Here is a 19,067-nt window from a genome sequence, read left to right on the forward strand (position 1 = left end):
GCTACATTTTCCGTATTTAACTATAGAATACAATTATTCTTCTTACGTGGCAAAGGGGTTTACCTATCAATATATTCGAAATTCTAAGTTTACGAGAAAGTTGTACCTCACGTTGGTCGAGATCAAACAATAAAAAACCAAATGAAAATTAAACGATAACCATTGTATACTTGTATGCTTTTTTCTCCTGCTGATTATTGTTAATGCATTCTATACTTGACGTTCGAATTTAGCGGTGTATTTTCTTTGATTATCCCACCGACTGGGATTGAAAACAGTTTTGAGATTCGCCACGTGTTGACAATTTGAGACAAAAATAGGGCTCGTCCGGGATTCGAACCCGGGACCTCTCGCACCCTAAGCGAGAATCATACCCCTAGACCAACGAGCCTGTATAGCTTACCAATGTTTAAATAATAGTTATAAAATTTAGAAATGTCATCGCTTGTTGCTATTTTCGTTGGCCTTGTGTTATACATTTGACCTTTCTTGTTTTGTTACCTTTGAAATAAGGACGGAAACCTGTTAAAAGTACGGTGCTACAAAGAACTTTATTTAGGTTCTTAATGTATACGATCTCGAAGATTTAATTATATGTGTATGTTCAATCAAACATGAACTAAATGCGTCGGCTGCAAAAGAGCACTGAATGAGTACTACTTCTCAGCACTACAATATTAAGCCTAGTTCACCATGATCCGGATTACTCAAAAATTATGTTTCCGCTGGGGCTCGAACCCAGGACCTTCCGCGTGTGAAGCGGACGTGATTACCACTACACTACGGAAACAGTTGAAGTAAGTGCGAAGTTTTCCATATTTCAAGCAACCGGCGATTAAAAATGATAGTGCAATCAAGATGAATAACATCGGTATGCGCATACAGCAGGTGCGTGTTCGTGTTAATGTTCACCGTCACGGAAATTCTCTTTGCAGGCATTTATCTTTCTTCTGCGCAATCAATTGAAAAAGCAGATTCCTCTGTCTATATGTAGCATGATACTTGTTCGCTAGCTAAATCCGATATCGACAGTGGACAATTTCCTTCTTTGCTTATAAGTCAAGGTGATATCAAGGTAAGTTGTTTTATAGCCTGCACAAACCAAAATAAAACATTCTTCGACAACATTTTAAATAATCGGAAAACAAATGTATGTAGCAAATTTTGATTGAGTATCAACTCCTCTTTCTCTTCGTTTGACCTTTTCCCCATCAGTGACGTGACAACATGCTGAACAATTAATGAGCCAAACTGCTTTGAATGTCAATGGCAGATACAAAAGTACGATTTCATTGAATCCAAACGCATATAAACAGTTCCAAAAATTAACGGGCTCGTCCGGGATTCGAACCCGGGACCTCTCGCACCCAAAGCGAGAATCATACCCCTAGACCAACGAGCCGCTTGATAGTTCCAGCTACATTTTCCGTATTTAACTATAGAATACAATTATTCTTCTTACGTGGCAAAGGGGTTTACCTATCAATATATTCGAAATTCTAAGTTTACGAGAAAGTTGTACCTCACGTTGGTCGAGATCAAACAATAAAAAACCAAATGAAAATTAAACGATAACCATTGTATACTTGTATGCTTTTTTCTCCTGCTGATTATTGTTAATGCATTCTATACTTGACGTTCGAATTTAGCGGTGTATTTTCTTTGATTATCCCACCGACTGGGATTGAAAACAGTTTTGAGATTCGCCACGTGTTGACAATTTGAGACAAAAATAGGGCTCGTCCGGGATTCGAACCCGGGACCTCTCGCACCCTAAGCGAGAATCATACCCCTAGACCAACGAGCCTGTATAGCTTACCAATGTTTAAATAATAGTTATAAAATTTAGAAATGTCATCGCTTGTTGCTATTTTCGTTGGCCTTGTGTTATACATTTGACCTTTCTTGTTTTGTTACCTTTGAAATAAGGACGGAAACCTGTTAAAAGTACGGTGCTACAAAGAACTTTATTTAGGTTCTTAATGTATACGATCTCGAAGATTTAATTATATGTGTATGTTCAATCAAACATGAACTAAATGCGTCGGCTGCAAAAGAGCACTGAATGAGTACTACTTCTCAGCACTACAATATTAAGCCTAGTTCACCATGATCCGGATTACTCAAAAATTATGTTTCCGCTGGGGCTCGAACCCAGGACCTTCCGCGTGTGAAGCGGACGTGATTACCACTACACTACGGAAACAGTTGAAGTAAGTGCGAAGTTTTCCATATTTCAAGCAACCGGCGATTAAAAATGATAGTGCAATCAAGATGAATAACATCGGTATGCGCATACAGCAGGTGCGTGTTCGTGTTAATGTTCACCGTCACGGAAATTCTCTTTGCAGGCATTTATCTTTCTTCTGCGCAATCAATTGAAAAAGCAGATTCCTCTGTCTATATGTAGCATGATACTTGTTCGCTAGCTAAATCCGATATCGACAGTGGACAATTTCCTTCTTTGCTTATAAGTCAAGGTGATATCAAGGTAAGTTGTTTTATAGCCTGCACAAACCAAAATAAAACATTCTTCGACAACATTTTAAATAATCGGAAAACAAATGTATGTAGCAAATTTTGATTGAGTATCAACTCCTCTTTCTCTTCGTTTGACCTTTTCCCCATCAGTGACGTGACAACATGCTGAACAATTAATGAGCCAAACTGCTTTGAATGTCAATGGCAGATACAAAAGTACGATTTCATTGAATCCAAACGCATATAAACAGTTCCAAAAATTAACGGGCTCGTCCGGGATTCGAACCCGGGACCTCTCGCACCCAAAGCGAGAATCATACCCCTAGACCAACGAGCCGCTTGATAGTTCCAGCTACATTTTCCGTATTTAACTATAGAATACAATTATTCTTCTTACGTGGCAAAGGGGTTTACCTATCAATATATTCGAAATTCTAAGTTTACGAGAAAGTTGTACCTCACGTTGGTCGAGATCAAACAATAAAAAACCAAATGAAAATTAAACGATAACCATTGTATACTTGTATGCTTTTTTCTCCTGCTGATTATTGTTAATGCATTCTATACTTGACGTTCGAATTTAGCGGTGTATTTTCTTTGATTATCCCACCGACTGGGATTGAAAACAGTTTTGAGATTCGCCACGTGTTGACAATTTGAGACAAAAATAGGGCTCGTCCGGGATTCGAACCCGGGACCTCTCGCACCCTAAGCGAGAATCATACCCCTAGACCAACGAGCCTGTATAGCTTACCAATGTTTAAATAATAGTTATAAAATTTAGAAATGTCATCGCTTGTTGCTATTTTCGTTGGCCTTGTGTTATACATTTGACCTTTCTTGTTTTGTTACCTTTGAAATAAGGACGGAAACCTGTTAAAAGTACGGTGCTACAAAGAACTTTATTTAGGTTCTTAATGTATACGATCTCGAAGATTTAATTATATGTGTATGTTCAATCAAACATGAACTAAATGCGTCGGCTGCAAAAGAGCACTGAATGAGTACTACTTCTCAGCACTACAATATTAAGCCTAGTTCACCATGATCCGGATTACTCAAAAATTATGTTTCCGCTGGGGCTCGAACCCAGGACCTTCCGCGTGTGAAGCGGACGTGATTACCACTACACTACGGAAACAGTTGAAGTAAGTGCGAAGTTTTCCATATTTCAAGCAACCGGCGATTAAAAATGATAGTGCAATCAAGATGAATAACATCGGTATGCGCATACAGCAGGTGCGTGTTCGTGTTAATGTTCACCGTCACGGAAATTCTCTTTGCAGGCATTTATCTTTCTTCTGCGCAATCAATTGAAAAAGCAGATTCCTCTGTCTATATGTAGCATGATACTTGTTCGCTAGCTAAATCCGATATCGACAGTGGACAATTTCCTTCTTTGCTTATAAGTCAAGGTGATATCAAGGTAAGTTGTTTTATAGCCTGCACAAACCAAAATAAAACATTCTTCGACAACATTCTAAATAATCGGAAAACAAATGTATGTAGCAAATTTTGATTGAGTATCAACTCCTCTTTCTCTTCGTTTGACCTTTTCCCCATCAGTGACGTGACAACATGCTGAACAATTAATGAGCCAAACTGCTTTGAATGTCAATGGCAGATACAAAAGTACGATTTCATTGAATCCAAACGCATATAAACAGTTCCAAAAATTAACGGGCTCGTCCGGGATTCGAACCCGGGACCTCTCGCACCCAAAGCGAGAATCATACCCCTAGACCAACGAGCCGCTTGATAGTTCCAGCTACATTTTCCGTATTTAACTATAGAATACAATTATTCTTCTTACGTGGCAAAGGGGTTTACCTATCAATATATTCGAAATTCTAAGTTTACGAGAAAGTTGTACCTCACGTTGGTCGAGATCAAACAATAAAAAACCAAATGAAAATTAAACGATAACCATTGTATACTTGTATGCTTTTTTCTCCTGCTGATTATTGTTAATGCATTCTATACTTGACGTTCGAATTTAGCGGTGTATTTTCTTTGATTATCCCACCGACTGGGATTGAAAACAGTTTTGAGATTCGCCACGTGTTGACAATTTGAGACAAAAATAGGGCTCGTCCGGGATTCGAACCCGGGACCTCTCGCACCCTAAGCGAGAATCATACCCCTAGACCAACGAGCCTGTATAGCTTACCAATGTTTAAATAATAGTTATAAAATTTAGAAATGTCATCGCTTGTTGCTATTTTCGTTGGCCTTGTGTTATACATTTGACCTTTCTTGTTTTGTTACCTTTGAAATAAGGACGGAAACCTGTTAAAAGTACGGTGCTACAAAGAACTTTATTTAGGTTCTTAATGTATACGATCTCGAAGATTTAATTATATGTGTATGTTCAATCAAACATGAACTAAATGCGTCGGCTGCAAAAGAGCACTGAATGAGTACTACTTCTCAGCACTACAATATTAAGCCTAGTTCACCATGATCCGGATTACTCAAAAATTATGTTTCCGCTGGGGCTCGAACCCAGGACCTTCCGCGTGTGAAGCGGACGTGATTACCACTACACTACGGAAACAGTTGAAGTAAGTGCGAAGTTTTCCATATTTCAAGCAACCGGCGATTAAAAATGATAGTGCAATCAAGATGAATAACATCGGTATGCGCATACAGCAGGTGCGTGTTCGTGTTAATGTTCACCGTCACGGAAATTCTCTTTGCAGGCATTTATCTTTCTTCTGCGCAATCAATTGAAAAAGCAGATTCCTCTGTCTATATGTAGCATGATACTTGTTCGCTAGCTAAATCCGATATCGACAGTGGACAATTTCCTTCTTTGCTTATAAGTCAAGGTGATATCAAGGTAAGTTGTTTTATAGCCTGCACAAACCAAAATAAAACATTCTTCGACAACATTTTAAATAATCGGAAAACAAATGTATGTAGCAAATTTTGATTGAGTATCAACTCCTCTTTCTCTTCGTTTGACCTTTTCCCCATCAGTGACGTGACAACATGCTGAACAATTAATGAGCCAAACTGCTTTGAATGTCAATGGCAGATACAAAAGTACGATTTCATTGAATCCAAACGCATATAAACAGTTCCAAAAATTAACGGGCTCGTCCGGGATTCGAACCCGGGACCTCTCGCACCCAAAGCGAGAATCATACCCCTAGACCAACGAGCCGCTTGATAGTTCCAGCTACATTTTCCGTATTTAACTATAGAATACAATTATTCTTCTTACGTGGCAAAGGGGTTTACCTATCAATATATTCGAAATTCTAAGTTTACGAGAAAGTTGTACCTCACGTTGGTCGAGATCAAACAATAAAAAACCAAATGAAAATTAAACGATAACCATTGTATACTTGTATGCTTTTTTCTCCTGCTGATTATTGTTAATGCATTCTATACTTGACGTTCGAATTTAGCGGTGTATTTTCTTTGATTATCCCACCGACTGGGATTGAAAACAGTTTTGAGATTCGCCACGTGTTGACAATTTGAGACAAAAATAGGGCTCGTCCGGGATTCGAACCCGGGACCTCTCGCACCCTAAGCGAGAATCATACCCCTAGACCAACGAGCCTGTATAGCTTACCAATGTTTAAATAATAGTTATAAAATTTAGAAATGTCATCGCTTGTTGCTATTTTCGTTGGCCTTGTGTTATACATTTGACCTTTCTTGTTTTGTTACCTTTGAAATAAGGACGGAAACCTGTTAAAAGTACGGTGCTACAAAGAACTTTATTTAGGTTCTTAATGTATACGATCTCGAAGATTTAATTATATGTGTATGTTCAATCAAACATGAACTAAATGCGTCGGCTGCAAAAGAGCACTGAATGAGTACTACTTCTCAGCACTACAATATTAAGCCTAGTTCACCATGATCCGGATTACTCAAAAATTATGTTTCCGCTGGGGCTCGAACCCAGGACCTTCCGCGTGTGAAGCGGACGTGATTACCACTACACTACGGAAACAGTTGAAGTAAGTGCGAAGTTTTCCATATTTCAAGCAACCGGCGATTAAAAATGATAGTGCAATCAAGATGAATAACATCGGTATGCGCATACAGCAGGTGCGTGTTCGTGTTAATGTTCACCGTCACGGAAATTCTCTTTGCAGGCATTTATCTTTCTTCTGCGCAATCAATTGAAAAAGCAGATTCCTCTGTCTATATGTAGCATGATACTTGTTCGCTAGCTAAATCCGATATCGACAGTGGACAATTTCCTTCTTTGCTTATAAGTCAAGGTGATATCAAGGTAAGTTGTTTTATAGCCTGCACAAACCAAAATAAAACATTCTTCGACAACATTTTAAATAATCGGAAAACAAATGTATGTAGCAAATTTTGATTGAGTATCAACTCCTCTTTCTCTTCGTTTGACCTTTTCCCCATCAGTGACGTGACAACATGCTGAACAATTAATGAGCCAAACTGCTTTGAATGTCAATGGCAGATACAAAAGTACGATTTCATTGAATCCAAACGCATATAAACAGTTCCAAAAATTAACGGGCTCGTCCGGGATTCGAACCCGGGACCTCTCGCACCCAAAGCGAGAATCATACCCCTAGACCAACGAGCCGCTTGATAGTTCCAGCTACATTTTCCGTATTTAACTATAGAATACAATTATTCTTCTTACGTGGCAAAGGGGTTTACCTATCAATATATTCGAAATTCTAAGTTTACGAGAAAGTTGTACCTCACGTTGGTCGAGATCAAACAATAAAAAACCAAATGAAAATTAAACGATAACCATTGTATACTTGTATGCTTTTTTCTCCTGCTGATTATTGTTAATGCATTCTATACTTGACGTTCGAATTTAGCGGTGTATTTTCTTTGATTATCCCACCGACTGGGATTGAAAACAGTTTTGAGATTCGCCACGTGTTGACAATTTGAGACAAAAATAGGGCTCGTCCGGGATTCGAACCCGGGACCTCTCGCACCCTAAGCGAGAATCATACCCCTAGACCAACGAGCCTGTATAGCTTACCAATGTTTAAATAATAGTTATAAAATTTAGAAATGTCATCGCTTGTTGCTATTTTCGTTGGCCTTGTGTTATACATTTGACCTTTCTTGTTTTGTTACCTTTGAAATAAGGACGGAAACCTGTTAAAAGTACGGTGCTACAAAGAACTTTATTTAGGTTCTTAATGTATACGATCTCGAAGATTTAATTATATGTGTATGTTCAATCAAACATGAACTAAATGCGTCGGCTGCAAAAGAGCACTGAATGAGTACTACTTCTCAGCACTACAATATTAAGCCTAGTTCACCATGATCCGGATTACTCAAAAATTATGTTTCCGCTGGGGCTCGAACCCAGGACCTTCCGCGTGTGAAGTGGACGTGATTACCACTACACTACGGAAACAGTTGAAGTAAGTGCGAAGTTTTCCATATTTCAAGCAACCGGCGATTAAAAATGATAGTGCAATCAAGATGAATAACATCGGTATGCGCATACAGCAGGTGCGTGTTCGTGTTAATGTTCACCGTCACGGAAATTCTCTTTGCAGGCATTTATCTTTCTTCTGCGCAATCAATTGAAAAAGCAGATTCCTCTGTCTATATGTAGCATGATACTTGTTCGCTAGCTAAATCCGATATCGACAGTGGACAATTTCCTTCTTTGCTTATAAGTCAAGGTGATATCAAGGTAAGTTGTTTTATAGCCTGCACAAACCAAAATAAAACATTCTTCGACAACATTTTAAATAATCGGAAAACAAATGTATGTAGCAAATTTTGATTGAGTATCAACTCCTCTTTCTCTTCGTTTGACCTTTTCCCCATCAGTGACGTGACAACATGCTGAACAATTAATGAGCCAAACTGCTTTGAATGTCAATGGCAGATACAAAAGTACGATTTCATTGAATCCAAACGCATATAAACAGTTCCAAAAATTAACGGGCTCGTCCGGGATTCGAACCCGGGACCTCTCGCACCCAAAGCGAGAATCATACCCCTAGACCAACGAGCCGCTTGATAGTTCCAGCTACATTTTCCGTATTTAACTATAGAATACAATTATTCTTCTTACGTGGCAAAGGGGTTTACCTATCAATATATTCGAAATTCTAAGTTTACGAGAAAGTTGTACCTCACGTTGGTCGAGATCAAACAATAAAAAACCAAATGAAAATTAAACGATAACCATTGTATACTTGTATGCTTTTTTCTCCTGCTGATTATTGTTAATGCATTCTATACTTGACGTTCGAATTTAGCGGTGTATTTTCTTTGATTATCCCACCGACTGGGATTGAAAACAGTTTTGAGATTCGCCACGTGTTGACAATTTGAGACAAAAATAGGGCTCGTCCGGGATTCGAACCCGGGACCTCTCGCACCCTAAGCGAGAATCATACCCCTAGACCAACGAGCCTGTATAGCTTACCAATGTTTAAATAATAGTTATAAAATTTAGAAATGTCATCGCTTGTTGCTATTTTCGTTGGCCTTGTGTTATACATTTGACCTTTCTTGTTTTGTTACCTTTGAAATAAGGACGGAAACCTGTTAAAAGTACGGTGCTACAAAGAACTTTATTTAGGTTCTTAATGTATACGATCTCGAAGATTTAATTATATGTGTATGTTCAATCAAACATGAACTAAATGCGTCGGCTGCAAAAGAGCACTGAATGAGTACTACTTCTCAGCACTACAATATTAAGCCTAGTTCACCATGATCCGGATTACTCAAAAATTATGTTTCCGCTGGGGCTCGAACCCAGGACCTTCCGCGTGTGAAGCGGACGTGATTACCACTACACTACGGAAACAGTTGAAGTAAGTGCGAAGTTTTCCATATTTCAAGCAACCGGCGATTAAAAATGATAGTGCAATCAAGATGAATAACATCGGTATGCGCATACAGCAGGTGCGTGTTCGTGTTAATGTTCACCGTCACGGAAATTCTCTTTGCAGGCATTTATCTTTCTTCTGCGCAATCAATTGAAAAAGCAGATTCCTCTGTCTATATGTAGCATAATACTTGTTCGCTAGCTAAATCCGATATCGACAGTGGACAATTTCCTTCTTTGCTTATAAGTCAAGGTGATATCAAGGTAAGTTGTTTTATAGCCTGCACAAACCAAAATAAAACATTCTTCGACAACATTTTAAATAATCGGAAAACAAATGTATGTAGCAAATTTTGATTGAGTATCAACTCCTCTTTCTCTTCGTTTGACCTTTTCCCCATCAGTGACGTGACAACATGCTGAACAATTAATGAGCCAAACTGCTTTGAATGTCAATGGCAGATACAAAAGTACGATTTCATTGAATCCAAACGCATATAAACAGTTCCAAAAATTAACGGGCTCGTCCGGGATTCGAACCCGGGACCTCTCGCACCCAAAGCGAGAATCTTTTTTTTTTTTATCTTTATATTTATTAAACCTCAATACTATTTACAACAAGTTTTACATATTATCACAGAAAACATGGAGTCCCTATACTACCATTCTGCAGCATTCTTTCGTCTTACAACCAATACCCATCATACACATCCTATATTTACTTCATTATATTTATAGCACCGTATATAGATACCTAGTATTCAACATTTATTTTAACTGTCTATTCAAAAATTCAACAATGTTCATTTGTAGCGTTTACGGACGGATTCCATTCCTGAAAACGCATTCAACGAAGTCAAAGTGTTTCATAAATAAACAACAAAAATAATAGCTTGCAATTAAGTATATACCACAAAACAATATATATGAATTAAATCACTCACAGAATTATACAAAACTTCACGCAAACCTATCACACAAAAGACTTATAAATAACTTTATCATAATGCCGACATTTTATGACTTTTCACATAGTTAATCATCAGTTGAATTGCTTCCTTCGCTTGATCCGTATAAAAATCCGTCTCTGTTATATCATCAAACTCCTTAAAAAGTAATCGTAAATAATGTTCATATCTTGCATCCCGCTTATCAACCGCTTCAATAGATTTTCTAGTTACATTACATGTAACTATAATGTTCATATCAATTATCTTTCCGATCAAAACATCACCACTTGTACGACTTCTTTTACAAACAATCTTTTCGAATTCTTCATGTTTCGATTCTAAAGAATCTTTATCACATACAATAATACTTTGTTGTTTTATTTCACTTTCTTTACTTTGTTTACGTTTCACTATTTGTTTACGTTTTTCGTTACACTCTATTGTCTCTCCTACAGGTAAATTCCTGTCACTATTAATAGCTTGTTTTACGGGTATATCAACTGTAACTTGTTTTTTAAATGTACATCGTTCTATATTCTCATCCACATGTTCAATTGGAATACTATGTGTGAATGAAGAGGCTCCCAAAAGGGAAATGTCTGTATTCATTGTACGTTCCTCGGATTCATCCACGGTACACGCATCAATGTTCATATTATCAATATCAATACTTTCAATATCATCGACGTTCAAAACTTCTGTGTTACTTTTAGTGTCATTAAATTCTTTCAAACGTTTATTGTCTCTCCTTCTTGCCGAACCAGATTTACGTTTTACCTGCTTATTTGTATCAGTATTCGAAAACATAATCGAAATTCTTGTTTTGTCATTATCACCATGGAAACTATACGTTATAATTCCATATTCCTCACATGCACATTCTATTGCCTTTATTAAAAACTTAGGTAATCTATCCATAACGCACAGTCACAATTTTCATGAATGAAAAAAAATAACCCAAGGGTACCTCTGATCAGGTGCGATACACAATATAGCTGTCAAAATAGTTATTTTAAACAGTTTTTCTCTTAAAAATAGTAGAAATGACTTACTGCAAACAAGGTCCGATAATGGTACACATTTCTCTGCTTGGAATTCCGAGCTTAACCTTGAAAACAGAATCAAAATATCCTACTCTCAAAAGACGTGCACACACTTCAAAATACTGACCGGAAGTCACCCAAAGCGAGAATCATACCCCTAGACCAACGAGCCGCTTGATAGTTCCAGCTACATTTTCCGTATTTAACTATAGAATACAATTATTCTTCTTACGTGGCAAAGGGGTTTACCTATCAATATATTCGAAATTCTAAGTTTACGAGAAAGTTGTACCTCACGTTGGTCGAGATCAAACAATAAAAAACCAAATGAAAATTAAACGATAACCATTGTATACTTGTATGCTTTTTTCTCCTGCTGATTATTGTTAATGCATTCTATACTTGACGTTCGAATTTAGCGGTGTATTTTCTTTGATTATCCCACCGACTGGGATTGAAAACAGTTTTGAGATTCGCCACGTGTTGACAATTTGAGACAAAAATAGGGCTCGTCCGGGATTCGAACCCGGGACCTCTCGCACCCTAAGCGAGAATCATACCCCTAGACCAACGAGCCTGTATAGCTTACCAATGTTTAAATAATAGTTATAAAATTTAGAAATGTCATCGCTTGTTGCTATTTTCGTTGGCCTTGTGTTATACATTTGACCTTTCTTGTTTTGTTACCTTTGAAATAAGGACGGAAACCTGTTAAAAGTACGGTGCTACAAAGAACTTTATTTAGGTTCTTAATGTATACGATCTCGAAGATTTAATTATATGTGTATGTTCAATCAAACATGAACTAAATGCGTCGGCTGCAAAAGAGCACTGAATGAGTACTACTTCTCAGCACTACAATATTAAGCCTAGTTCACCATGATCCGGATTACTCAAAAATTATGTTTCCGCTGGGGCTCGAACCCAGGACCTTCCGCGTGTGAAGCGGACGTGATTACCACTACACTACGGAAACAGTTGAAGTAAGTGCGAAGTTTTCCATATTTCAAGCAACCGGCGATTAAAAATGATAGTGCAATCAAGATGAATAACATCGGTATGCGCATACAGCAGGTGCGTGTTCGTGTTAATGTTCACCGTCACGGAAATTCTCTTTGCAGGCATTTATCTTTCTTCTGCGCAATCAATTGAAAAAGCAGATTCCTCTGTCTATATGTAGCATGATACTTGTTCGCTAGCTAAATCCGATATCGACAGTGGACAATTTCCTTCTTTGCTTATAAGTCAAGGTGATATCAAGGTAAGTTGTTTTATAGCCTGCACAAACCAAAATAAAACATTCTTCGACAACATTTTAAATAATCGGAAAACAAATGTATGTAGCAAATTTTGATTGAGTATCAACTCCTCTTTCTCTTCGTTTGACCTTTTCCCCATCAGTGACGTGACAACATGCTGAACAATTAATGAGCCAAACTGCTTTGAATGTCAATGGCAGATACAAAAGTACGATTTCATTGAATCCAAACGCATATAAACAGTTCCAAAAATTAACGGGCTCGTCCGGGATTCGAACCCGGGACCTCTCGCACCCAAAGCGAGAATCATACCCCTAGACCAACGAGCCGCTTGATAGTTCCAGCTACATTTTCCGTATTTAACTATAGAATACAATTATTCTTCTTACGTGGCAAAGGGGTTTACCTATCAATATATTCGAAATTCTAAGTTTACGAGAAAGTTGTACCTCACGTTGGTCGAGATCAAACAATAAAAAACCAAATGAAAATTAAACGATAACCATTGTATACTTGTATGCTTTTTTCTCCTGCTGATTATTGTTAATGCATTCTATACTTGACGTTCGAATTTAGCGGTGTATTTTCTTTGATTATCCCACCGACTGGGATTGAAAACAGTTTTGAGATTCGCCACGTGTTGACAATTTGAGACAAAAATAGGGCTCGTCCGGGATTCGAACCCGGGACCTCTCGCACCCTAAGCGAGAATCATACCCCTAGACCAACGAGCCTGTATAGCTTACCAATGTTTAAATAATAGTTATAAAATTTAGAAATGTCATCGCTTGTTGCTATTTTCGTTGGCCTTGTGTTATACATTTGACCTTTCTTGTTTTGTTACCTTTGAAATAAGGACGGAAACCTGTTAAAAGTACGGTGCTACAAAGAACTTTATTTAGGTTCTTAATGTATACGATCTCGAAGATTTAATTATATGTGTATGTTCAATCAAACATGAACTAAATGCGTCGGCTGCAAAAGAGCACTGAATGAGTACTACTTCTCAGCACTACAATATTAAGCCTAGTTCACCATGATCCGGATTACTCAAAAATTATGTTTCCGCTGGGGCTCGAACCCAGGACCTTCCGCGTGTGAAGCGGACGTGATTACCACTACACTACGGAAACAGTTGAAGTAAGTGCGAAGTTTTCCATATTTCAAGCAACCGGCGATTAAAAATGATAGTGCAATCAAGATGAATAACATCGGTATGCGCATACAGCAGGTGCGTGTTCGTGTTAATGTTCACCGTCACGGAAATTCTCTTTGCAGGCATTTATCTTTCTTCTGCGCAATCAATTGAAAAAGCAGATTCCTCTGTCTATATGTAGCATGATACTTGTTCGCTAGCTAAATCCGATATCGACAGTGGACAATTTCCTTCTTTGCTTATAAGTCAAGGTGATATCAAGGTAAGTTGTTTTATAGCCTGCACAAACCAAAATAAAACATTCTTCGACAACATTTTAAATAATCGGAAAACAAATGTATGTAGCAAATTTTGATTGAGTATCAACTCCTCTTTCTCTTCGTTTGACCTTTTCCCCATCAGTGACGTGACAACATGCTGAACAATTAATGAGCCAAACTGCTTTGAATGTCAATGGCAGATACAAAAGTACGATTTCATTGAATCCAAACGCATATAAACAGTTCCAAAAATTAACGGGCTCGTCCGGGATTCGAACCCGGGACCTCTCGCACCCAAAGCGAGAATCATACCCCTAGACCAACGAGCCGCTTGATAGTTCCAGCTACATTTTCCGTATTTAACTATAGAATACAATTATTCTTCTTACGTGGCAAAGGGGTTTACCTATCAATATATTCGAAATTCTAAGTTTACGAGAAAGTTGTACCTCACGTTGGTCGAGATCAAACAATAAAAAACCAAATGAAAATTAAACGATAACCATTGTATACTTGTATGCTTTTTTCTCCTGCTGATTATTGTTAATGCATTCTATACTTGACGTTCGAATTTAGCGGTGTATTTTCTTTGATTATCCCACCGACTGGGATTGAAAACAGTTTTGAGATTCGCCACGTGTTGACAATTTGAGACAAAAATAGGGCTCGTCCGGGATTCGAACCCGGGACCTCTCGCACCCTAAGCGAGAATCATACCCCTAGACCAACGAGCCTGTATAGCTTACCAATGTTTAAATAATAGTTATAAAATTTAGAAATGTCATCGCTTGTTGCTATTTTCGTTGGCCTTGTGTTATACATTTGACCTTTCTTGTTTTGTTACCTTTGAAATAAGGACGGAAACCTGTTAAAAGTACGGTGCTACAAAGAACTTTATTTAGGTTCTTAATGTATACGATCTCGAAGATTTAATTATATGTGTATGTTCAATCAAACATGAACTAAATGCGTCGGCTGCAAAAGAGCACTGAATGAGTACTACTTCTCAGCACTACAATATTAAGCCTAGTTCACCATGATCCGGATTACTCAAAAATTATGTTTCCGCTGGGGCTCGAACCCAGGACCTTCCGCGTGTGAAGCGGACGTGATTACCACTACACTACGGAAACAGTTGAAGTAAGTGCGAAGTTTTCCATATTTCAAGCAACCGGCGATTAAAAATGATAGTGCAATCAAGATGAATAACATCGGTATGCGCATACAGCAGGTGCGTGTTCGTGTTAATGTTCACCGTCACGGAAATTCTCTTTGCAGGCATTTATCTTTCTTCTGCGCAATCAATTGAAAAAGCAGATTCCTCTGTCTATATGTAGCATGATACTTGTTCGCTAGCTAAATCCGATATCGACAGTGGACAATTTCCTTCTTTGCTTATAAGTCAAGGTGATATCAAGGTAAGTTGTTTTATAGCCTGCACAAACCAAAATAAAACATTCTTCGACAACATTTTAAATAATCGGAAAACAAATGTATGTAGCAAATTTTGATTGAGTATCAACTCCTCTTTCTCTTCGTTTGACCTTTTCCCCATCAGTGACGTGACAACATGCTGAACAATTAATGAGCCAAACTGCTTTGAATGTCAATGGCAGATACAAAAGTACGATTTCATTGAATCCAAACGCATATAAACAGTTCCAAAAATTAACGGGCTCGTCCGGGATTCGAACCCGGGACCTCTCGCACCCAAAGCGAGAATCATACCCCTAGACCAACGAGCCGCTTGATAGTTCCAGCTACATTTTCCGTATTTAACTATAGAATACAATTATTCTTCTTACGTGGCAAAGGGGTTTACCTATCAATATATTCGAAATTCTAAGTTTACGAGAAAGTTGTACCTCACGTTGGTCGAGATCAAACAATAAAAAACCAAATGAAAATTAAACGATAACCATTGTATACTTGTATGCTTTTTTCTCCTGCTGATTATTGTTAATGCATTCTATACTTGACGTTCGAATTTAGCGGTGTATTTTCTTTGATTATCCCACCGACTGGGATTGAAAACAGTTTTGAGATTCGCCACGTGTTGACAATTTGAGACAAAAATAGGGCTCGTCCGGGATTCGAACCCGGGACCTCTCGCACCCTAAGCGAGAATCATACCCCTAGACCAACGAGCCTGTATAGCTTACCAATGTTTAAATAATAGTTATAAAATTTAGAAATGTCATCGCTTGTTGCTATTTTCGTTGGCCTTGTGTTATACATTTGACCTTTCTTGTTTTGTTACCTTTGAAATAAGGACGGAAACCTGTTAAAAGTACGGTGCTACAAAGAACTTTATTTAGGTTCTTAATGTATACGATCTCGAAGATTTAATTATATGTGTATGTTCAATCAAACATGAACTAAATGCGTCGGCTGCAAAAGAGCACTGAATGAGTACTACTTCTCAGCACTACAATATTAAGCCTAGTTCACCATGATCCGGATTACTCAAAAATTATGTTTCCGCTGGGGCTCGAACCCAGGACCTTCCGCGTGTGAAGCGGACGTGATTACCACTACACTACGGAAACAGTTGAAGTAAGTGCGAAGTTTTCCATATTTCAAGCAACCGGCGATTAAAAATGATAGTGCAATCAAGATGAATAACATCGGTATGCGCATACAGCAGGTGCGTGTTCGTGTTAATGTTCACCGTCACGGAAATTCTCTTTGCAGGCATTTATCTTTCTTCTGCGCAATCAATTGAAAAAGCAGATTCCTCTGTCTATATGTAGCATGATACTTGTTCGCTAGCTAAATCCGATATCGACAGTGGACAATTTCCTTCTTTGCTTATAAGTCAAGGTGATATCAAGGTAAGTTGTTTTATAGCCTGCACAAACCAAAATAAAACATTCTTCGACAACATTTTAAATAATCGGAAAACAAATGTATGTAGCAAATTTTGATTGAGTATCAACTCCTCTTTCTCTTCGTTTGACCTTTTCCCCATCAGTGACGTGACAACATGCTGAACAATTAATGAGCCAAACTGCTTTGAATGTCAATGGCAGATACAAAAGTACGATTTCATTGAATCCAAACGCATATAAACAGTTCCAAAAATTAACGGGCTCGTCCGGGATTCGAACCCGGGACCTCTCGCACCCAAAGCGAGAATCATACCCCTAGACCAACGAGCCGCTTGATAGTTCCAGCTACATTTTCCGTATTTAACTATAGAATACAATTATTCTTCTTACGTGGCAAAGGGGTTTACCTATCAATATATTCGAAATTCTAAGTTTACGAGAAAGTTGTACCTCACGTTGGTCGAGATCAAACAATAAAAAACCAAATGAAAATTAAACGATAACCATTGTATACTTGTATGCTTTTTTCTCCTGCTGATTATTGTTAATGCATTCTATACTTGACGTTCGAATTTAGCGGTGTATTTTCTTTGATTATCCCACCGACTGGGATTGAAAACAGTTTTGAGATTCGCCACGTGTTGACAATTTGAGACAAAAATAGGGCTCGTCCGGGATTCGAACCCGGGACCTCTCGCACCCTAAGCGAGAATCATACCCCTAGACCAACGAGCCTGTATAGCTTACCAATGTTTAAATAATAGTTATAAAATTTAGAAATGTCATCGCTTGTTGCTATTTTCGTTGGCCTTGTGTTATACATTTGACCTTTCTTGTTTTGTTACCTTTGAAATAAGGACGGAAACCTGTTAAAAGTACGGTGCTACAAAGAACTTTATTTAGGTTCTTAATGTATACGATCTCGAAGATTTAATTATATGTGTATGTTCAATCAAACATGAACTAAATGCGTCGGCTGCAAAAGAGCACTGAATGAGTACTACTTCTCAGCACTACAATATTAAGCCTAGTTCACCATGATCCGGATTACTCAAAAATTATGTTTCCGCTGGGGCTCGAACCCAGGACCTTCCGCGTGTGAAGCGGACGTGATTACCACTACACTACGGAAACAGTTGAAGTAAGTGCGAAGTTTTCCATATTTCAAGCAACCGGCGATTAAAAATGATAGTGCAATCAAGATGAATAACATCGGTATGCGCATACAGCAGGTGCGTGTTCGTGTTAATGTTCACCGTCACGGAAATTCTCTTTGCAGGCATTTATCTTTCTTCTGCGCAATCAATTGAAAAAGCAGATTCCTCTGTCTATATGTAGCATGATACTTGTTCGCTAGCTAAATCCGATATCGACAGTGGACAATTTCCTTCTTTGCTTATAAGTCAAGGTGATATCAAGGTAAGTTGTTTTATAGCCTGCACAAACCAAAATAAAACATTCTTCGACAACATTTTAAATAATCGGAAAACAAATGTATGTAGCAAATTTTGATTGAGTATCAACTCCTCTTTCTCTTCGTTTGACCTTTTCCCCATCAGTGACGTGACAACATGCTGAACAATTAATGAGCCAAACTGCTTTGAATGTCAATGGCAGATACAAAAGTACGATTTCATTGAATCCAAACGCATATAAACAGTTCCAAAAATTAACGGGCTCGTCCGGGATTCGAACCCGGGACCTCTCGCACCCAAAGCGAGAATCATACCCCTAGACCAACGAGCCGCTTGATAGTTCCAGCTACATTTTCCGTATTTAACTATAGAATACAATTATTCTTCTTACGTGGCAAAGGGGTTTACCTATCAATATATTCGAAATTCTAAGTTTACGAGAAAGTTGTACCTCACGTTGGTCGAGATCAAACAATAAAAAACCAAATGAAAATTAAACGATAACCATTGTATACTTGTATGCTTTTTTCTCCTGCTGATTATTGTTAATGCATTCTATACTTGACGTTCGAATTTAGCGGTGTATTTTCTTTGATTATCCCACCGACTGGGATTGAAAACAGTTTTGAGATTCGCCACGTGTTGACAATTTGAGACAAAAATAGGGCTCGTCCGGGATTCGAACCCGGGACCTCTCGCACCCTAAGCGAGAATCATACCCCTAGACCAACGAGCCTGTATAGCTTACCAATGTTTAAATAATAGTTATAAAATTTAGAAATGTCATCGCTTGTTGCTATTTTCGTTGGCCTTGTGTTATACATTTGACCTTTCTTGTTTTGTTAC

At 38.1% G+C, this 19,067-nt stretch overlaps 36 non-coding genes across 36 annotated transcripts; all 36 read right to left on the reverse strand.

Moving 5' to 3' along the window:
• Positions 1 to 319: 319 nt before the first annotated feature.
• Positions 320 to 391, reverse strand: Trnap-agg (transfer RNA proline (anticodon AGG)). The gene has a single exon. It is a non-coding gene; the product is annotated as a tRNA-Pro (tRNA).
• A 326-nt stretch (positions 392 to 717) lies between these two features.
• On the reverse strand, positions 718 to 790 carry Trnav-cac (transfer RNA valine (anticodon CAC)). The gene has a single exon. It is a non-coding gene; the product is annotated as a tRNA-Val (tRNA).
• Positions 791 to 1,330: 540 nt separating this feature from the next.
• Positions 1,331 to 1,402, reverse strand: Trnap-ugg (transfer RNA proline (anticodon UGG)). Its single transcript has one exon. It is a non-coding gene; the product is annotated as a tRNA-Pro (tRNA).
• Positions 1,403 to 1,735: 333 nt separating this feature from the next.
• On the reverse strand, positions 1,736 to 1,807 carry Trnap-agg (transfer RNA proline (anticodon AGG)). Its single transcript has one exon. It is a non-coding gene; the product is annotated as a tRNA-Pro (tRNA).
• Positions 1,808 to 2,133: 326 nt separating this feature from the next.
• Positions 2,134 to 2,206, reverse strand: Trnav-cac (transfer RNA valine (anticodon CAC)). The gene has a single exon. It is a non-coding gene; the product is annotated as a tRNA-Val (tRNA).
• A 540-nt stretch (positions 2,207 to 2,746) lies between these two features.
• On the reverse strand, positions 2,747 to 2,818 carry Trnap-ugg (transfer RNA proline (anticodon UGG)). The gene has a single exon. It is a non-coding gene; the product is annotated as a tRNA-Pro (tRNA).
• A 333-nt stretch (positions 2,819 to 3,151) lies between these two features.
• Positions 3,152 to 3,223, reverse strand: Trnap-agg (transfer RNA proline (anticodon AGG)). The gene has a single exon. It is a non-coding gene; the product is annotated as a tRNA-Pro (tRNA).
• Positions 3,224 to 3,549: 326 nt separating this feature from the next.
• Positions 3,550 to 3,622, reverse strand: Trnav-cac (transfer RNA valine (anticodon CAC)). The gene has a single exon. It is a non-coding gene; the product is annotated as a tRNA-Val (tRNA).
• Positions 3,623 to 4,162: 540 nt separating this feature from the next.
• On the reverse strand, positions 4,163 to 4,234 carry Trnap-ugg (transfer RNA proline (anticodon UGG)). The gene has a single exon. It is a non-coding gene; the product is annotated as a tRNA-Pro (tRNA).
• A 333-nt stretch (positions 4,235 to 4,567) lies between these two features.
• On the reverse strand, positions 4,568 to 4,639 carry Trnap-agg (transfer RNA proline (anticodon AGG)). Its single transcript has one exon. It is a non-coding gene; the product is annotated as a tRNA-Pro (tRNA).
• A 326-nt stretch (positions 4,640 to 4,965) lies between these two features.
• Positions 4,966 to 5,038, reverse strand: Trnav-cac (transfer RNA valine (anticodon CAC)). The gene has a single exon. It is a non-coding gene; the product is annotated as a tRNA-Val (tRNA).
• Positions 5,039 to 5,578: 540 nt separating this feature from the next.
• Trnap-ugg (transfer RNA proline (anticodon UGG)) lies at positions 5,579 to 5,650 on the reverse strand. Its single transcript has one exon. It is a non-coding gene; the product is annotated as a tRNA-Pro (tRNA).
• Positions 5,651 to 5,983: 333 nt separating this feature from the next.
• On the reverse strand, positions 5,984 to 6,055 carry Trnap-agg (transfer RNA proline (anticodon AGG)). The gene has a single exon. It is a non-coding gene; the product is annotated as a tRNA-Pro (tRNA).
• Positions 6,056 to 6,381: 326 nt separating this feature from the next.
• Positions 6,382 to 6,454, reverse strand: Trnav-cac (transfer RNA valine (anticodon CAC)). Its single transcript has one exon. It is a non-coding gene; the product is annotated as a tRNA-Val (tRNA).
• A 540-nt stretch (positions 6,455 to 6,994) lies between these two features.
• Trnap-ugg (transfer RNA proline (anticodon UGG)) lies at positions 6,995 to 7,066 on the reverse strand. The gene has a single exon. It is a non-coding gene; the product is annotated as a tRNA-Pro (tRNA).
• A 333-nt stretch (positions 7,067 to 7,399) lies between these two features.
• Positions 7,400 to 7,471, reverse strand: Trnap-agg (transfer RNA proline (anticodon AGG)). Its single transcript has one exon. It is a non-coding gene; the product is annotated as a tRNA-Pro (tRNA).
• A 326-nt stretch (positions 7,472 to 7,797) lies between these two features.
• On the reverse strand, positions 7,798 to 7,870 carry Trnav-cac (transfer RNA valine (anticodon CAC)). The gene has a single exon. It is a non-coding gene; the product is annotated as a tRNA-Val (tRNA).
• A 540-nt stretch (positions 7,871 to 8,410) lies between these two features.
• On the reverse strand, positions 8,411 to 8,482 carry Trnap-ugg (transfer RNA proline (anticodon UGG)). Its single transcript has one exon. It is a non-coding gene; the product is annotated as a tRNA-Pro (tRNA).
• A 333-nt stretch (positions 8,483 to 8,815) lies between these two features.
• Trnap-agg (transfer RNA proline (anticodon AGG)) lies at positions 8,816 to 8,887 on the reverse strand. The gene has a single exon. It is a non-coding gene; the product is annotated as a tRNA-Pro (tRNA).
• A 326-nt stretch (positions 8,888 to 9,213) lies between these two features.
• Positions 9,214 to 9,286, reverse strand: Trnav-cac (transfer RNA valine (anticodon CAC)). Its single transcript has one exon. It is a non-coding gene; the product is annotated as a tRNA-Val (tRNA).
• A 2,519-nt stretch (positions 9,287 to 11,805) lies between these two features.
• On the reverse strand, positions 11,806 to 11,877 carry Trnap-agg (transfer RNA proline (anticodon AGG)). Its single transcript has one exon. It is a non-coding gene; the product is annotated as a tRNA-Pro (tRNA).
• Positions 11,878 to 12,203: 326 nt separating this feature from the next.
• Trnav-cac (transfer RNA valine (anticodon CAC)) lies at positions 12,204 to 12,276 on the reverse strand. Its single transcript has one exon. It is a non-coding gene; the product is annotated as a tRNA-Val (tRNA).
• Positions 12,277 to 12,816: 540 nt separating this feature from the next.
• On the reverse strand, positions 12,817 to 12,888 carry Trnap-ugg (transfer RNA proline (anticodon UGG)). Its single transcript has one exon. It is a non-coding gene; the product is annotated as a tRNA-Pro (tRNA).
• Positions 12,889 to 13,221: 333 nt separating this feature from the next.
• On the reverse strand, positions 13,222 to 13,293 carry Trnap-agg (transfer RNA proline (anticodon AGG)). The gene has a single exon. It is a non-coding gene; the product is annotated as a tRNA-Pro (tRNA).
• Positions 13,294 to 13,619: 326 nt separating this feature from the next.
• Positions 13,620 to 13,692, reverse strand: Trnav-cac (transfer RNA valine (anticodon CAC)). The gene has a single exon. It is a non-coding gene; the product is annotated as a tRNA-Val (tRNA).
• A 540-nt stretch (positions 13,693 to 14,232) lies between these two features.
• On the reverse strand, positions 14,233 to 14,304 carry Trnap-ugg (transfer RNA proline (anticodon UGG)). The gene has a single exon. It is a non-coding gene; the product is annotated as a tRNA-Pro (tRNA).
• A 333-nt stretch (positions 14,305 to 14,637) lies between these two features.
• Trnap-agg (transfer RNA proline (anticodon AGG)) lies at positions 14,638 to 14,709 on the reverse strand. Its single transcript has one exon. It is a non-coding gene; the product is annotated as a tRNA-Pro (tRNA).
• A 326-nt stretch (positions 14,710 to 15,035) lies between these two features.
• Trnav-cac (transfer RNA valine (anticodon CAC)) lies at positions 15,036 to 15,108 on the reverse strand. Its single transcript has one exon. It is a non-coding gene; the product is annotated as a tRNA-Val (tRNA).
• A 540-nt stretch (positions 15,109 to 15,648) lies between these two features.
• Positions 15,649 to 15,720, reverse strand: Trnap-ugg (transfer RNA proline (anticodon UGG)). Its single transcript has one exon. It is a non-coding gene; the product is annotated as a tRNA-Pro (tRNA).
• A 333-nt stretch (positions 15,721 to 16,053) lies between these two features.
• Positions 16,054 to 16,125, reverse strand: Trnap-agg (transfer RNA proline (anticodon AGG)). The gene has a single exon. It is a non-coding gene; the product is annotated as a tRNA-Pro (tRNA).
• Positions 16,126 to 16,451: 326 nt separating this feature from the next.
• On the reverse strand, positions 16,452 to 16,524 carry Trnav-cac (transfer RNA valine (anticodon CAC)). The gene has a single exon. It is a non-coding gene; the product is annotated as a tRNA-Val (tRNA).
• A 540-nt stretch (positions 16,525 to 17,064) lies between these two features.
• On the reverse strand, positions 17,065 to 17,136 carry Trnap-ugg (transfer RNA proline (anticodon UGG)). Its single transcript has one exon. It is a non-coding gene; the product is annotated as a tRNA-Pro (tRNA).
• A 333-nt stretch (positions 17,137 to 17,469) lies between these two features.
• Trnap-agg (transfer RNA proline (anticodon AGG)) lies at positions 17,470 to 17,541 on the reverse strand. Its single transcript has one exon. It is a non-coding gene; the product is annotated as a tRNA-Pro (tRNA).
• A 326-nt stretch (positions 17,542 to 17,867) lies between these two features.
• Positions 17,868 to 17,940, reverse strand: Trnav-cac (transfer RNA valine (anticodon CAC)). The gene has a single exon. It is a non-coding gene; the product is annotated as a tRNA-Val (tRNA).
• A 540-nt stretch (positions 17,941 to 18,480) lies between these two features.
• Positions 18,481 to 18,552, reverse strand: Trnap-ugg (transfer RNA proline (anticodon UGG)). The gene has a single exon. It is a non-coding gene; the product is annotated as a tRNA-Pro (tRNA).
• Positions 18,553 to 18,885: 333 nt separating this feature from the next.
• Trnap-agg (transfer RNA proline (anticodon AGG)) lies at positions 18,886 to 18,957 on the reverse strand. The gene has a single exon. It is a non-coding gene; the product is annotated as a tRNA-Pro (tRNA).
• Positions 18,958 to 19,067: the final 110 nt, after the last annotated feature.

The sequence above is a fragment of the Mytilus californianus genome, unplaced genomic scaffold (assembly GCF_021869535.1).
Source record: "Mytilus californianus isolate M0D057914Y unplaced genomic scaffold, xbMytCali1.0.p SCAF_19, whole genome shotgun sequence".
Classification (NCBI taxonomy): Eukaryota; Metazoa; Mollusca; class Bivalvia; order Mytilida; family Mytilidae; genus Mytilus; species Mytilus californianus.